The sequence below is a fragment of the Gossypium hirsutum genome, chromosome A09 (assembly GCF_007990345.1).
Source record: "Gossypium hirsutum isolate 1008001.06 chromosome A09, Gossypium_hirsutum_v2.1, whole genome shotgun sequence".
NCBI classification, from domain to species: Eukaryota; Viridiplantae; Streptophyta; class Magnoliopsida; order Malvales; family Malvaceae; genus Gossypium; species Gossypium hirsutum.
In genome coordinates this window covers 2,017,612-2,036,222 of record NC_053432.1, presented here as the reverse complement: position 1 = coordinate 2,036,222, position 18,611 = coordinate 2,017,612, and the positions used below count along the sequence as shown (strand labels likewise).

The following is an 18,611-nucleotide window of genomic DNA, read 5'->3' as shown; positions in this document are numbered from 1 at the left end:
AATGTTGTTAGAGACACTTCCTCCAAACCCCATCATTACGTGGACTGATTTTGTATAGTTATTCCTTCGCTGAATGTTGACTATGACTAAGGTACTAAGTAGTTACATGCAGTTATTTTATTTCCACCAAGGTATCACATAAACTTTAGGGCTAGCGTGGAAAAGGTTTAAGTCAATCCTTAGATCTATATTAGGTGAAGGCATACATTTTGTAGTTCAAATACAACATTTTTAATACAGGTTAGATAATCAGAATAAATGAAAGTTACATATTATGATGATGGAAGTATTTGGACAAAAACCCAAAAGGAAATGATGGAAATATTGGAAAAATTCAGCATTATTGAATCAACCTGGGAAGAATATCCTGAAATACAAAGTAAAGAACGGGAACTTGTAGACCATAAAGAGCAAGAATGTAACCAATTAGAGTTCAGTACCAAAAAATCAACGGGTTTTGAAATAGAAGAAGAAGGAGACAATGCAAACCAGGAGAACAGTCACATGTTAACCTAATTGGATTGGTGGAGACAAAATAAGGAACAGCCAGAGCAATTAATCCCAACCTCAGTAAAAATGGTTCCATCTATTGTCAAACCCCTAGAATTAGAGCTAAAGCCATTACCTAACCACTTAAAATATGGATACTTGGGGAAACAAAACACTTTACTAGTAATTATTACTGCAAGATTAGATGCAAAATGGAAAGAAGCTTTATTAAATGTCCTAAAAATGAATAAAAAGGCGATAGGATGGTGATAAATGCCAAATTATACATATTTTTACCCCAAATACTTAGCATATTTATGGATGTTTATCACTAGATTTATGGATTTTGGTGCTCTTAATCTGGTTATTTCATGTTTTGTACTCAGGAGAGCACCAAGAGTCAAAAGAAGTCAAAAACGAGCCAAAAAGGGACAAAATGAACCAAATCGAGAAGATGACACGGGCTAAGCCTTGCCACACGGGCTGTTCACACGCTCGTGTCTTTTGAGGGTGTCGACCAAGGCTTTCACGATTCACACAGCCTGGCCATTGACCCACACGGCTGTGTGCAATTTAACAGATCGAACACGGCCTGGCAATCACGTCACACGGTCGTGGCATACTGGCGTGCCCCTTTTTCAAAAATTTGTATTTTACACGGAAAAAGGATACTTATGGAGGAAGAAAGCCAATCCAAAGCCTATATAAACACCCTAAGTATGACTTAGAAGGGGCGGCTCCCCTCTAGAACTTTTCTGGAGAACAAAAACACACGTCGGGAATTACTTGAAGAAAGCCAGACGATCCATCCCAAAAGCCGGCGCTACTCCAAGACTGAAGATCTCTCTCAGAATTCCTTCAGGGGTTGTAGAGTTTTCTTTATGTTTTTTTATTTTCATACTTTTGAGATGTACTCTTATTCTATTATGAACTAAACCCCTAAATACCTAAGATGAATCTTGTTATTATTTTCTGAATCGTATGATAAATATTTAACTTGTTCTTAATTATGTGTTCTTAATTCTTGTTTTGATGTCCCAGGATACTGATTCAAGACACGCTCTTATTCAGAGGAGGAATAGACCCTGTCTATGAGTACATTTGTCATAATTAAGCGAAATTGATTGCGCGTCGAGAAATAGGGTGACAAGATTTTACTTGATTAGGGTGAAACCTAATAAGGGGATCCATAGATCGAGTTAATGCAACCCTAGAGTGTCAATTAGAGAAAAGTCTCAGTTATTCAAAATAGGGATTAGACATTATTAGTCTTAAATAGGGATAAAACATAACTTAGGGATCTCTACGGAACAAGTTGAATGAATAAATCGTCCGATTCGGAGCCAGAATAACAAGTAAAGTCTAGGTGGATTTTTCCTTAGGTATTGTCTCAAGTCAATCGATTTTCCCAAAAGAAATTCCCCAATTCTTTTCTCTGTGTGTTCTTAGTTTAAATAATTAGTTAATTAAAACAAACCCTTTTACTCTTAGGCTAGATAATAAAAAGATAGTTATTACTAGTACTTTTGGTTCCCTTGGGTACGATATCCCGGTCTTGCCATTACTACACTATTGTTCGATAGGTGCGCTTGCCTTTTCGTCGTGATAATAGTTAGTCTAGGTTTGATCTTCATTATAAATATTTATTACTTGTGATAAATCACGCGATCAAGTTTTTGGCGCCGTTGCCGGGAACTAAAATATTAGGAACGCTAAATTTTTATTTCTTTAGCCATTTAAATTTTTTACAACTTAATTTTATTTTTATTATTATCTATTAATTTACTTATTCTTTCTCTTGGCAGGTTTTTATAGTTTATGACTAGAAGAAACTCATCGGGACCATTACATTTTTATGAAGAAATCGATCGTACAGTTCGTAGAAATCAAAGAGAGATAATGCGCAACTTATAATACACAGAGAACGAGCAAGAAGACGATACTCAACCCCCAACCGAAGAGATGGCTGAAAACCAAGGCAATCAGCTACCTCCTACAATTGCGGCTAATCAAAATCCTGCTCCACGCACTACGTATGATTATGCTAAACCTTCTTTAACAGGAACTGAATCTAGTATAGTTAGACCTGCTGTAGCTGCAAATACTTTTGAATTAAAACCTAACACTATTCAGATGATACAGCAGTTTGTTCAGTTTGATGGTTTGTAGGATGAAGATCCCAATGCTCACTTAGCAAATTTCCTGGAATTTTGCGATACATTCAAAATCAATGGCATTTCTGATGATGCCATTCATCTTCGGTTATTTCCCTTTTCACTGAGAAACAAAGCTAAACAGTGGTTGAACTCGTTACCACGAGGATCTATCACTACTTGGGAACAAATGATCGAGAAATTTTTACTAAAATATTTTTCGCCGGCTAAAACAACTAAATTACGTAATGATATCTCTTCTTTTGTGTAGATGGATTTAGAAACACTTTACGATGCATGGGAGAGATACAAGGACTTACTGAGAAGGTGCCCTCACCATGGGTTACTGCTTTGGCTTCAAGTACAAACATTCCACAATGGTCTGAATCCCTCGACTCGACAAATGGTTGACGCAGCTGCTGGCGGAACCATCAACAACAAAACACCTGAAGAGGCTTATGAATTCATTGAAGAAATGTCACTGAATAACTATCAGTGGCAAGTCATGAGGACTAAGCCAACAAAAACAGCCGGCGTTTATAATGTCGACTCAGTTACTATGCTGTCAAATCAGGTAGAACTTCTCAATAAAAAGATTGATAGTTTTCTTGGTTCTACGCAGGTACATCCAGTAATGAGGTGTGACTCAAGCGGAGGAGGTGTGCATACAGAATATCAATCCTTCAATCCCACAATCAAAGAGGAACAAGTCAATTATATGGGTAACAATAACTTTAGATCTAAAAATAACCCATACAGTAATACTTATAATGCAGGTTGGAGGAACCACCCAAATTTCTCCTGGGTGGTCAAGGAAATCAAAAGCCACAAAATCCTCTGGGTTTTCAACAGCCACCTTATCAACAAGAGAAGAAACCGAACCTTGAGGAGATGCTCCCAAAATTCATATTAATGTCAGAAACCCGTTTCCAAAATACCGAGACAACACTTAAAAATCAATAAGCATCGATTCAAGGACTCGCAACTTAGATAGGCCAGCTTTCCAAACTGATCTCTAAATGACCACAAGGTAGTTTGCCAAGTAATACCGAACCTAACCCAAGGGAACAACTCAATACAGTTAATACTCAAGATGACGAAGGAGTCGTTGAGCCTGAACCAGAACCGACGCAAGAAACTGTGGTAAACAAAGGGAGAGATGAGGTAGGTCAAAGTAAAAACAAACTGGTGACTGTCGAATATAAACCTGGTGTGCCAAACCCTAACGCGACAAGGAAAGACCGCTCAGACGAAGAATTCGGTAAATTCCTTAAACTTTTGAAAAAATTACATATTAATTTACCGTTTATTGAAGCTTTGTCACAGATGCCAAATGCAATGAAATTTTTAAAAGAGCTTTTAGTAAATAAGCGGAAGTTGGACGAAGCATCGCATGTGGAGCTAAATGCAGTCTGCTCAACTATCCTACAGAATAAGCTACCCCACAAATTGAAAGATCCAGGGAGTTTTACAATTCCTTACTTAATTGGTAGTTTAGATATACATCATGCATTAGCTGATTTAGGGGCTAGTATTAATGTCATGCGTTACAAAATGTTTAAGCAACTAGGTCTTGGGAAACCTAAACAAACTACGATGAGCATTCAATTGGCTGATAAAACTATAAGATTCCCTAGGGGTATTATTAAAGATGTACTCGTGAAAGTAGATAAGTTCATATTTCCCGTTGATTTCATTGTTCTAGACATAGAAGAGGATAATAACACCCCTTCGATTATAGGGAGGCCCTTTTTAGCAACTGCTAAAACAATTATTGATGTTGGTACAGGTGAGCTTACACTTCGTGTGGGAGACGAAATGATCACCCTTCAAGCTCGTAATTCTGGCATCATATCAAACATTGAAGGTAATAGTCCACACCAATATACTAAAACTGACAATATGACTTTGCAGAAATTAAGCTTCAAAGAAGTTCAAGAAATGATAAAGGACACATTCATGAAGAACGAAGGCTACGGATAGAGGAGCTAGACGAATGGCGAGTACACAAATCAAGAACACATGATAAACCGAAACTACGTCAATACAAGGCCGATACCTCTCCTAATCAACTTAAGGTTGGCGATAAAGTCTTACTAGATGCCGCAGATCCCCACATTGTCACTACCATACCGAATGAGGAAATCCCTCTTATGGTACTCAGTATTTTTCCATTCGGTACGGCGAAGGTGAGCCACCCCAAGTTTGGCACTTTTAAGGTAAACAACGCCCGATTAAAACCCTATTTTGATGAGATTGATAGCAGGAATGAGGAGTATAAACTCTTCGAACCACCCTGACCATTCACCAGAGAGGTAAGTCGGGCTTAGACTATAAATAAGCGCTTCTCGGGAGGCAACCCAGCACTAACATATTCTGATTTCTTTATTTTCAATTTCTAACACTTTAAATCATGAACTTTATCTTTGAATTGCAAAGTTTCTCAGCACACACGGCCAGGCACACGGGCGTGCCTAAGGCCGTGGCCATGCAGGAGAAGAAATACAGCCATCCGATATGGCCGTGTGGAAGCAGGACATGATCTCCCCAAAACACGAGATGCGATAAATCCCCACGGCCATGCGACAGGGCCGTGGGTGAACTTGATAGGAGAACACGGGTATGGGAATGGAAAAACACGGGCGTGCCAGGGGCAAGGCTCGATTCTGTTTCTTCGACACGGGCGGACAACAATACACGGGCGTGGTACCCTAACACACGGGCGTGGGAGAAACAAACAAGGCTAGGCACGACCGTGCGATATAGCCGTATGCCACACATGCCCCAGACACACGGACGTGGGACAGTAGCCAGGCACGACCTAAATTGCAAAATTTAAAAAACACGGGCTCACTTTCAGAGTACATGGGCGTGGCTTTAGGTCATGTGGACCTCCCCTATATAAGTAAATCACTATTCATTTTTTTCTTCCTTTCAAAACCCTAGTCAAAATCTCCCCTTCCCCACTCCCTAATCCCTTTTTCGGCCACTATTCCTGAGATTCTCACTTCCCCAACCCCCAAACCACCCTCAAATCCACTCCCCCTGCATCAATCCTCACTTTCCCCTCTCTTTTCCTTCTATTTTTCCTCCACAGGACTGTACACCCACGCCACACGCCCGTGCGCCGCCTTACAGCAGTTTTTGGTTCACTTTCTCAATCTTGTTTTTTTCCCCAATTTGTGTTGCTACATTAGTATTCTTTATACCTTACAAAGATACTATTAATATTACCCATTTGTTCTAATTAAGTTAGGAATTTTCTTTAGTATTTTCTATATTTGAATTGTTTAAACTACTAAATTGCATATACTAGTTCTAGGATTCTTGCGTAACCGGTGATGCATTTTTTATTTCAGTACATGTTTCTCAATAATCATATAAATTTTTCACCTCTCGCTTGATATCGGTAAATATTAAAACAACTTGGAACTAATATATAAGTGCTCATACATTTTCAGGTACATTATATCATCATCGAGAGGCAAGAAGGCCGTGGTCTCATCCTCAAAGAGACGTAGGGGACCGGGTTCTTTCTCGGTACGTGCTACACCCGAAGTTTGGCACCCATTCCTTGAATTTCCACAAGCTTCGTAAGAGGAGCTATTTGAGATTTTATACGCATGACCCCTCACTACAGGTCACTGCATCAACTGGGCTGCCGTAGAGCAAGTCCAGCTAGCTGATGCCATCCGCGCCCTCCTGTCCATAGACCCATGGGAACGGTTCTTTGCTATTACCGAGCCCACTTATGTAGAGCTAACTTTAGAATTATGCTCTACTTATCATTTACAGGTGGTGATGACGAACAATGACGACTCAGGCACCATTCATTTTCGATTAGGCGGTCTAGTTTGAGCGATGAGTGTCCCAGAGTTTGGAGTCGCTCTGGGACTTTACACCGATGAGTTTATGGAGAAAGAGGACATGAATGCACTACCACGGAATATCCACATTTCGCCCTCCTCGTGATGGAAAGCTTTGGCACTACTCTCTTCCACCTACGACCCCAGCCGCTCGAAAGCCTCAGCTCTCGCCCCTTCCCTACGATATCTCCATGCCATATTGGCACACATCTTGACCGGAAGGAGAGAGAGCACCGGCATTGTCAACACCCATGATGCCTACTATTTATGGTGCATTACGAATGCACACGTGACTGACTTAGCATACTTCATCGCTTTCACCATTCGCCATCAGACCGAGCGGTATCGGAAGGGAGTAATCTCTATCAGCCCCTACGTGACACGCCTTGCCAGACACTTTGGCCTCCTCAACACCGTGGCCCAGTCATCAGTGCTTACACTAATAGGTCAGATCTCCCCATAAGGCATCATGACTATGTTACACATAAGGATGATTGAGCGTCGCCGTGGGACCGATCATCCTCAGTACCGTCTCACTCATGCCATTGACTAGGAGGATCTAGAGGACATTCCTAATAATGTCCCCCCACAGCAAGGGGAGCCTTCTACCACGCCACCTAAGGAGTGACTAGTTCATGCGGCTGCTTCATTGGCACACCTTTCCGACTGACTCGCTCACTTCAAGCAGTATTGCACTACACAGTTCGAGATGATTCACGAGCGAGATCGGCAACGTGACAGACAGATGGACGACATGCAAGCCATGATGTAGCAACTGTGCCAGCATTTCCACATCGCCACTTCAGCACCACCACTTGTGGAATTATCTTTTTATTTTTATTTTTATTTTTATTTTTATTTTTATTTTTATTTTTATTTTTATTATTTTCTTTTGAAAGACATATCTATATTAGTAAATTTTACTTTCTTCATTTTTTCTAGTATCTCTAACAAGTAATTCCACTACACTCTCTTCCACACAAACTCTTAATAAGCTCTTCATGATTCTACAGACTTCCAAGCAAAGCTGCTAGGAATATTTTACAGAATGAGGAAACAAATGCGAAACAATACCTCATGAGTGTCATATTCAACGACCCAATTTCTTCATCTAGATAAGAACAGTGGCAGCTACTACTTCCCCAAACACTCTAACCTCAGAATCAAGCTCCACATCCATATAACAGGGAGTTTCACCTGCTTCCCACTTATGATTTTCTTTATTTTGAATAATCTATCTTTGTACATTGAGGGCAATGTACATCTTAAGTGTGGGGGGTGAACATGAACATGATGCCTAACTTTTTGCATTATTCTCAAATCCCTGAATTTGATCTTGTGCTAAAGTGATTTTCTCATAATATTGATCAAATGAATTCTGATTGATCTATAATTATTGTTGATATGTCATGAATTAGACCATGGGAATTATGCAAGATTATTTGATTATAGGACATTAAAGAATCGAGCATGATAAATTGATATTTTGAGAACTAAAATTTTTAGATTATTTTCCTAAATTTAGGTATTATCTTGAAATCTTAAATATACAGGATTGACATCAAAGACCCAAAGTTTTTGGTGAGATTTTTGAGCCTTTTGAGCATATAGCTTTCTTTCTTGCTCACTTCTTTTGTGGTTTGAATGTGTCAACATTGAACTGTTATTCGATAACTTGCTTCGATTATACATGTCGAGATCACACGTATGATTTGATATACTGAGATGATAAAGGCACTTAGGATTTAACCTACTTACTCCATAACAAGCCTTCTCACATAATTAAACCCTTAGTAAAACCCCTTGAGCCTATTAACCCTTTTTATTAATTAACCCTCATCATTAACCCATTAACCCATTATTGTTGAAATCCTCTTACTTAATTTACCCTTTTTTTTATCGAGATTATTTTTAATATTTTTACCTCACTATGTTCACCATTTTTTGTCACTGAATCAGGAAGTATGATTTCTATATTGTATTAACTTGATTTGTTCTTAAAAAAAACTCAGTATTATTATTGTAATTCTCAGCAAGCTAAAGTTGTCATGAGCTTATGTAATATAGTTCTAGATATTTGTTTGTGATTCAGTAATTAAGTTTTTGATAGTGGGGTAATATATTGAAATTATCTCGACTTTAACCTTTGTCTCTTTAGCTTGTATCCATACCCGTAACCTAAACCTCGTTACAACCATGCAAAGACCTTTTGATTTGTGTATCATATCATTTACAAGTGGTGGAGATTTGATTTTCATGCAAGCCTATGGTAATAACTTCTCATGTTAGACAATCGAGTACTTAATCCTGAACCTTAAACATTTTGAATGATTTAAGTGAATCTTTAGTGAGGATGTCATCTCTTGTATATTTAGGACTAAAGTTAATTACTTAGAAGAAGGAGATTACCTATGATTTTATTATCAAAATATTCGATTTAGATTGTTTAAGGCTTTTAATGCCCCTATAGTTAAATTCTCACTATATGCTTTTCTATGGAATAACTTGTAACATTATCAGTAATGATTATGTGATTGAGAGGAATGAATTCTAGTAGTAAATGAGAGTTTTGCTTGAGGACAAACAAATGCTTAAGTGTGGGGGTATTTGATAAACGCCAAATTATACATATTTTTACCCCAAATACTTATCATATTTATGGATGTTTATCACTAGATTTGTGGATTTTGGTGCTCTTAATCCGTTTATTTCATGTTTTGTACTCAAGAGAGCACCAACAGTTAAAAGGAGCCAAAAAAGAGCCAAAAATGGAAAAAACGAACCAAATCGAGAAGATGACACGGCCAAAGCCTTGCCACACGGGCTGTTCACAAGCCCGTGTCTTTCGAGGGTATCGATCAAGGCTTTCACGATTCACACGGCCTGGCTATTGACCCACACGGTCGTGTGCAATTTAACGGATCGAACACGGCCTAGCAATCACGTCACACAGTCGTGGCACACGGGCGTGCCCCTTTTTCAAAGAGTTGTATTTTACACGGAAAAAGGATACTTAGGGAGGAAGAAAGCCAATCCAAAGCCTATATAAACACCCTAAGTATGAATTAGAAGGGGCGGCTCTCCTCCAGAACTTTTCTGGAGAACAAAACCACACGTTGGGAATTACTTGAAGGAAGCTAGACGATCCATCCCAAAAGCCGGGGCTACTTCAAGACTAAAGATCTCTCTCAGAATTCCTTCAAGGGTTTTAGAGTTTTCTTTATGTTTTGTTATTTTCATACTTTTGAGATGTACTCTTATTTTATTATGAACTAAACCCCTAAATACTTAAGGGGAATGAAACCTAAGACGAATCTTGTTATTATTTTCTGAATCGTATGATAAATATTTAACTTGTTCTTAATTATGTGTTCTTAATTCTTGTTTTGATGTCCCAGGATACTGATTCAAGACACGCTCTTATTCAGAGGAGGAATAGACCCTGTCTAAGAGCACATTTGTCATAATTAAGCGGAGTTGATTGCACGCCTAGAAATGGGGTGACAAGATTTTGCCAGATTAGGGTTAAACCTAATAAGGGGATCCATAGATCGAGTTAATGCAACCCTATAGTGTTAATTAGAGAAAAGTCTCGATTATTCAATCTAGGGATTAGATGTTATTAGTCTTGAATAGGGATAATAACATAACTTAGGGATCTCTACGGAACAAGTTGAATGAATAAATAGTCTGATTCGGAGCCAGAATAACAAGTAAAGTCTAGGTGGATTTTTCCTTAGGTATTGTCTCAAGTCAATCGATTTTCCCAAAAGCAATTCCCCAATTCTTTTCTCTGTGCGTTCTTAGTTTAAATAATTAGTTAATTAAAACAAACCCTTTTACTCTTTAGCTAGATAATAAAAAGATAGTTATTACTAGTACTTTTGGTTCCCTTGGGTACGATGTCCCGGTCTTGCCATTACTATACTATTGTTCGATAGGTGCGCTTGCTTTTTCGTCGTGATAATAGTTAGTTTAGGTTTGATCTTCATTATAAATATTTATTACTTGTTACGAATCACGCGATCAGATAGAAAATTGTTGAAATTAAAAGAATCAACCCTGCGTTTTGCTAGCATAAGATCAAATTAGAATAAGGGAAAAAAACCTATGGTGGATGCTCAGGTAGACTTAATCTAGCTATGAAAGAGGTGGTCAAAAAGGAATTTCTTAAATGGTTAGATGCAAGTATTGTTTATGCTATCTCTGATGGCGAATGGGTTAGTCTAACCCAGTGTGTTCCAAAGAAGGGAGATCGAACTGTAGTCGAGAATGATAACAACGAGTTAATTCCAACACGAACCGTTACTGGTTGGAGAGTATGCATTGATCCCCTAAAGCTGAATGATGTAACAAAAAAAGACCATTTTTCATTGCCATTTATTGACCAAATGCTCGATCGTTTAGCAGGAAAAGAGTATTATTGTTTCCTTGATGGGTATTTAGGGTACCATCAAATCCCAATTCATCTTGATGACCAAGAGAAAAGCACTTTCATGTGTCCCTTTGGTGCATATGCCTTTAAGAGAATGCCTTTTGGCCTATGAAATGCTCCAGCAATCTTCATGGGATGCATGACTGCTATCTTTGTTGATATGTTAAAAGAAGGATTCGATATATTCATGGACGACTTGTCAGTATATGAAAAATCTTTTCAAGAATGCCTGGGTAACCTTGAGAAAGTGTTAAAAAGATGCGAATAGACTAATTTAGTGCTTAACTGGGGAAAACATCATTTCATGGTGAAAGAATGATTACTTTTAGGGCATTAGATATCAGGAAAATGTTTGGAAGTAGATAAATCCAAAATAGAAGTTATAAAACATCTTCTGAATCTAAAATATGTTAAAGGTGTTTGAAATTTTTTAGGTAATGCAGGATTTTATCAAAGGTTTATAAAAGAATTCGCTCATATTTCTAAACCTCTTAATCAACTCCTCCAAAAAGAGACATCTTTCCTATTTGACTAGAGATGTATCAAAGCTTTTGGCGTAATAAAATAAAAACTCATATTTGCTCCTATAATTATCACCCCGAATTTGTCGAAACCTTTTATTATTATGTGTGATGCTAGTGACTATGCAGTAGCTGCAGTTCTGGGACAAAAGCGAAATAATTTATTTGTGGCTTTTTATTATGCTAACAAAACACTAAATCTGGCACAGTGCAACTATATTACAACTGAGAAAGAGATTCTGGCGGTATTGTTCGCTTGCGAAAAATTTTGACCTTACATAATAGCGAATCGACTATATGTGGATACTAATCACTCTGCATTAAAATACATTATGAAGAAAAAATAAAGAAAAGCTAGACTAATGAGATGGGTTTTATTACTCTAGGAATTTGATTATGGATAGTGGACAGGAAGGGTATTGAGAATCAAATCACATATCATTTATCCAGAATTGAGAATAATTTAAAAGCAAGGGATATTGAAAAAATTAATAAGACTTTCACGGATGAGAAATTTTTAGAGTATACATTAATCAGCCCAAATCAGGTAAGCACATAACACTATGGAATGAAGATTATGTCAATTATATTACAAGAGGGGTTTTCCCAGTGCAGTCATCTTGGCAACAGAAAAAGAGGATAGCCCATGAATCAAGAAATTATGTTTGGGAGGAACTATACGTATTTCGATAATGTATGGATCAATTAGTCTGACGATGTGTAGTAGAAGAGTAGATACATGATATCTTATAGGGTTGTCACACATCTCCTTGTGAAGGGCACTTTAGTGGAGAATAAACAACCTAGAATGTACTAAAATTGGGGTATTATTGGCCAACTATGAATAGAGACGCTTATGAATTTGTACAAGGATGTGATAGGTGTCAGAGAATTGTGAACATATCAAAAAGGAATGAAATGTCGCAAACAAGGATACTTGAGGGTGAAGTGTTTGATGTTTGAGGATTAATTTCATAGGACCTTTTTCGAGTTCTTTTGGGAATTAGTATATCCTCCTAGCTATAGATTATGTCTCAAAATGGGTTGAAACTATCGCACTACCTACTAATGATACAAAATCAGTAGTGATATTCTCAAGAAAAAAAAACATATTCGCCAAGTTTGGTACATCACGAGCGTTGGTCAGTGACGAAGGATCTCATTTCTGTAGCAAGCAGTTTGAAGCAAGATTGGCTAAATGCAGCATAAGACACAGAATGAAAATGGCATATCACTTAAAGGCTAATGGTCACGAAGAAGTATCTAATCAGGAAATAAAGCAAATTCTGGAGACAACTATGAACCCAAGTCGAAAGGATTGGGAAGTCAAACTGGATGACACATTATGGGCTTATAGGATAGTATATAAAACTCCCTTAGGGATGTCTCAACATAAACTAGTTTACAATAAGAACTGTCACGTACCAATTCAATTGGAAAAGAAGGCATATTGGGCGATCAAAGAGTTAAATTTAAATCCAAAATTAGCTAAAACAGAAAGACTATTTCAATTTCAGGAATTGGAAGAATTCTGCTTTATGGCTTATGAAAATACTAAAATGTATAAGGAGAGGAGTAGACTTCGACATGATGCGAAAATCAGAAAGCATGAATTTGTGTTGGGACAGAAAGTACTGTTGCTCAACTCAAGATTAAAATTATTTCCTAGGAAGCTTAAATTAAGATGGACAAGTCCATGTACAATAAATTAGATAACTCCTCATGGAACAATAGAGTTGATCGGAAAAGGGGACAACCTTTTCTCGTTAATGGCCAAAGAGTAAAACATTATTTTGGAGGAACAATTAACACCATATTTGATGAACAAACTTTACAGTGTAGTGCACTTTGGGATTTCCAAGGCATTAATGGGAAATCAACAAACATAAAGAGTGATAATAAAAAAAGTGACCAAAGTAGTGATTTTACAACACATAGAGAAATTTGGTCGTCATGCCGTGACGCTGCTCCCGAATATCGAGACAATGAACGAAATTTTGATTCCGGAACCTGCCCTCAATGTTGCAACATCATTAAAGGATGTCGCAACGCTACTATGTAAACTCTGTTTTTTGAAATAACCTTAACTATTGACGTTTTTGTAGCTTAATTATATTAGGATTCTTATTCTTTAACTTATTATTTAGTATATCTAAACTATAACTCTTGATTAATATATTCTTTCCTTATAATCTATAAATAGGACACATTGCTACCCTCTTTTATCATCAACAAAGATTAAGTAGCAAGAATAATAAATTTCAGCAAGAATAGATAATCAAATGGCTAGTTATAGTGTGAGCACGTCAACTCTAGTTGCTGAGTTCCAAGGAGGCCACATGTATAAATACTTACAGCAACTACTGTCATATACCTTTATTCAAGAGCATGGATTTGAACCTCTAATGAAGAATTGCAAAGGAATATGGGAGAATGCAACTAAAAGTGAATGGACAAAATTTTGTTTGTCATCCAACGAACCCTTAATAATTCCTGTGGTATAAGAATTTTATCTTGCATTAAAACAAAGGGAAGCAACCAAACCATTTTACCAGATGCGATCTTTTGTGAAGGTCAGAGGGGTTAATGTTTTAGTAACTGATATGGTATTTGCCAAATTTATGATGTGCCATATTATTATTGCAATTATAACGAAATTCTCGATCACACTAAAGCTATAATCCCTAAAATACCCCTAAAACTCTTAAGCCCTATTTTTGGGTGTTACACTCTTTCATTTACTTTATCTTACCGATTTAATTATCATGCTTTCTCTTTATATCAATTTCATATTATCTATGAAAGGCATAAGAAACTAATCCCTCTATAGGGGATTAGTGAGTGGAGGTATGATCTATTAACTATTTTATAAGGTTACTTAACTGATCAATTATTTAGGAAAGGAAGAACGTGAAACAAGCCCTAGGCCTGACAACCCGGGAAGTTATCAACGTGGGAATTAACCCAAAATTGGTATTGCCCCTTCGTAAACAACCTTCACCCCAAGCCAGTTTGAACTATGAGGTCGAAAGATAAATAGTTCTTGCTGACTCACAATGTTAGTGGAAGATCGAAAGATCTTGTTAGGGTAGCGACTAGTTCATTGATGAGGAACCCAAAACAACAGTTCGTAGAGATTATCGAAGCGAGCTAATCATCCATAACCAAAATTTGATTCATTCTACTTTTCTATCTCTTGAACTTTTATTTCTTTATGTTATTTCCTTTTATTTTATTATTATAAAAACCCTTAAACCACCTTTTTTTATGTTTTCATACTATAGGTGATTTAAAGTACTAATTAGATCCTTTTAGTGTTTAAATTAGAATTGACCTAGCACTCGCCTTCCTTGGGTACGATCCTCGGAGTACTCACCTATTTCATTGTAAAAACTATATTACAAGTCAACCCGTATACCTACAGATACCGTATCATATTCCTAAATCTTATTGCAGTGTTCACACTCTGGACGTTAATATGTCCAGAGGCAGTCAATATCAATGTCATTTTTTAGTCTAAAGGTTATAAGATTATTGACATTGTGTGTAATAAGATTATGCTTGTAGGTCATAGAATAGGAAACATTTATATGGTGCATCTAGATGAATTATAGGATTCAAATGTTTGTTTGATTGCCAAAAATGAAAATTCTTCTTGTTTATGACATAGAACACTAAAACATGCTAATATGAACATATTGCACAAATTAGTTAAAAATGACTTAGTTAGAGGGCTTCCAAAAATTTACTTTGATTTAGAAAAAATTTATGATGCATGTACTAAGGGAAAACATAGAAGAGTTTCATTTAAACCTGTTAATGATGTGTCTACTAGTAGAATTCTTCAACTAATTCACATAGATATTTTTGGACATATTAGAACAACTAGCTTGGGTGGAAAAGAATATGCATTTATGCTTGTTAATGATTATTTTAGATTTGTTTGAGTTCTTTTCTTATGTACTAAAGATGAGGCCCTAGAAAAATTCATTACATTTTCAAAAATGAAAAATGTTACTTTATTTCTAGTGCAAGGAGTGACCATCGAACTGAATTTCAAAATCTTGGTTTTGATCATTTTTGTAACTTAAATGGGATTAGCCATGATTTTTCCGCACCTAGAACCCCTCAACAAAATGGAGTTGTTGAGAGGGAAAATAGAATTTTAGAAGAAATGGCTAGAACCATGCTTTGTGAAAATAATTTACCAAAATATTTTTGGGCGAACGTAACGCCCCGAATTTTGGGCCTAGAAGTATTAGGTTTTGAGCATGGGGACAGTTAGGAGGCTGCACATAAATATTTTGTTATGCAAGAAAGTGACATAACTATGTGTCTGGTTTAGTGGTTATGTGGTCTGGGAAGTGTTTGAGAAGTCTTGGGTTTAAGCCTTGTCTTATGTAAAATTTTTGTCTTAATTGAATAAAACCCTTGGCTCTAGACAGTAGGGTTTTAAATAATTGTGAGGAAAACATGTCATAAAACGCCTACTGGTCTAAGGGCAAGTGGCATATGGAGTATTCCATGAGGTCTGAAGTTCGAATCCTACGATGGGCAAGAGAGTGTTTTTCTAGGTTGACCGAAACTCTAAGGAGATTGAAAAGAGTTCAAATAAGTAGGTTGGAGAGATTTAAGGAGGGGATCAAGGGATTGGTGAACGATTTGAGTAATTTGAGGAGGAAAATTCGGGATTTGGAAATGAGTGGGAGAGTTTTGCCAATTTTGGACTCCCAACACTCAAAGAATTCGGCTCTGGTTAGTATTATTCTCTCTATTTCGATTTCTGTCTTTTGTTTTGAGATCTTTTCACTTCTTTGTTGAGGCCGTACATTTCCTTGAGCATTTGGGTTTTCTGCATTTTGCGATCGTGTTTTTCCTTTCGATCATTCTTCGTTAAGCTGACTCCCTTTTCTTACTCTACTTTTCCACCTTGCGTGTTCTCCCTTGTGATCTTTGGCTGAATACCTTGCTTTAGTGTTGGCTGAATATTTCCTTTCCTTTTCTTTTCTCTTCCCTCTCTCAATCCTGTTCTCGTCTCACCCTTTCTTCTAGATACTTAAGCCGATTACTTCATATTACTTTCTCTCCATTTTGTTTTTGATTTTTACAATTGATAATTGATCAATCCATAGGTGCACTTGGTTCTTTTCTATTTTCTCTCCCTCTCCCTACCGTAATAATTTGTCCTTCTAATAATTTCCTTGCAACCGTTTATTGCTAGGGGTGTGGTGTTGCTAGCCTTGCTTCTAGAGCAACGTGTGACTGGTTGGGGGTAGACTGATTGCTACCTTTCCCTTATGCTTGGGGTGCATTTCGGTAAGTGATTATTCGTTTAGATTCAATTTGATAATGGGAATATATGTTAATCGGTGTCGGTTGGAATGCAGGTTATCATTAAGGAGCAAGTGGTTAGTCTTTTGCAACGGGTTAGGTGTGCAAACCCCAATCGATTGAGTTAGGCAAGTGATAAGATACTATTTTGTTAAGTGATATTGATAGGGATTGCTAATCTATTGTTAAAGAGATTTATGGTGTTTTGTGTTTGAATATAGGTTGGTGTACTTGGGAACTATTCGCACGTATTCAAAAATAGGTGTGTAAACACTGACCAAACTATAATCAGCAAAAGTCGAAAATACGACTATTGACGCTACACGAGCGTGCGCTCCCTCTTATGGTAAACCGACCATGTAAAACATGAGCGTTTGATAGTAGAGGCCACCATGAGCGACTTCATTGACTTAAGCCATTTTGGGCCACGTTGGGCTGAAATAGATCGTGTGGGCCCCACATAGGTAAACTAAAGGGTCATGCGAAGTTTATTAGGCCAGGCTATGTAGTTCACACGGCCAAGGCCATTTCAGGGCTTTGTGGGCCACACAGGCCCGCAATATGAGCTTTGGGCCCATTTTCTCTGTTTAACTGTTAAGGTTGTACGGGTCGCCCGAGACGACTGTAGACCTACTATTGGGTCAGTAAGTATACCTAGACCCCCAAATTGACAAATGACTGTTTTGCTCCTATGTGGTAAAATAACTGTTTTTCCCTTATGTGGTAAAATGACTGATTTGCCCCTACGTGAGGTATTTATACATATGTACATGTATGATTGTATTTCAGCATGCTTTTTAAACTGTAGTGGATACATGTATGATTTCTATGATATGACATGACATGACTGTATGATGCATTGCATTGGGTTTATTATGATTGGAGGAAGTGTACTGTACTGGCAGCTCTACTACAAATCACTGATGGCTCTAAGCCTATTATACTGGCATCTCTACTGCAAATACTGTTTAGTGCCGTAATTGATGCTATTTTTGGTGTGTAAGGATGGGTGGGTTGATTTTATCCCCACATGGTGTGTAGGGCTGGACGGAGTGGTGTGTAGAGGCTGGTTGGGTAGGATTTCTGATTACATATCTATTATGTTACTGTTACTGCACTGATTACTGTTACAGCAATGGGCCAAGGCCCAAACACATGACTGTTTCTGTATTGAGATGGGCTAAAGCCCAAACTGATATTGTCACTGTTACTAAAAAAGGGCTATAATATGACATGATATGACTCTATGATGCATTGCATGGGGATGGGTTTGTTATGATTGGAGGAAATGTACTGTACTGACAGCTCTGCTGCAAATCACTGTTGGCTTTAAGCCTATTATACTGGCAGTTTTACTGCAAATACTATTTAGTGCCGTAACCGGTGCTATTTTTGGTGTGTAGGGATTGGTGGGTTGATTTTATCCCTACATGGTGTGTAAGGCTGGACGGAGTGGTGTATAGAGGCTGGTTGGGTAGGATTTCTTATTGCATATATGTACTGTTACTGTTACTGCACTGATTACTGTTACTGCAATGGGCCAAGGCCCAAACACATGACTGTTTCTGTATTGAAATGGGCTAAAGCCCAAACTCATATTGTCACTGTTACTAAAAAGGGCTTAGGCCCAGGCTGTGTTTGATTTCTGACTGTTTGTTTATTAAGGGATTACACACTGAGTTTTCGTAAACTCACCCATCTGCTTATTTGTGTAGGTAATCCTTAGGCCACACAACCGCTCATGCTTCCATATTTGGTTTTTAATTTATAAGTAATTTAATTTGAGTATTTTGTAATAAGGGATTTTTGGATTTTA

General features: G+C 37.5%; 1 non-coding gene across 1 annotated transcript; it reads right to left on the bottom strand.

Moving 5' to 3' along the window:
• Nucleotides 1-2,880: 2,880 nt before the first annotated feature.
• On the bottom strand, nucleotides 2,881-2,987 carry LOC121207498 (small nucleolar RNA R71). The gene has a single exon (XR_005902587.1). It is a non-coding gene; the product is annotated as a small nucleolar RNA R71 (small nucleolar RNA).
• Between the last annotated feature and the right edge of the window lie 15,624 nt (nucleotides 2,988-18,611).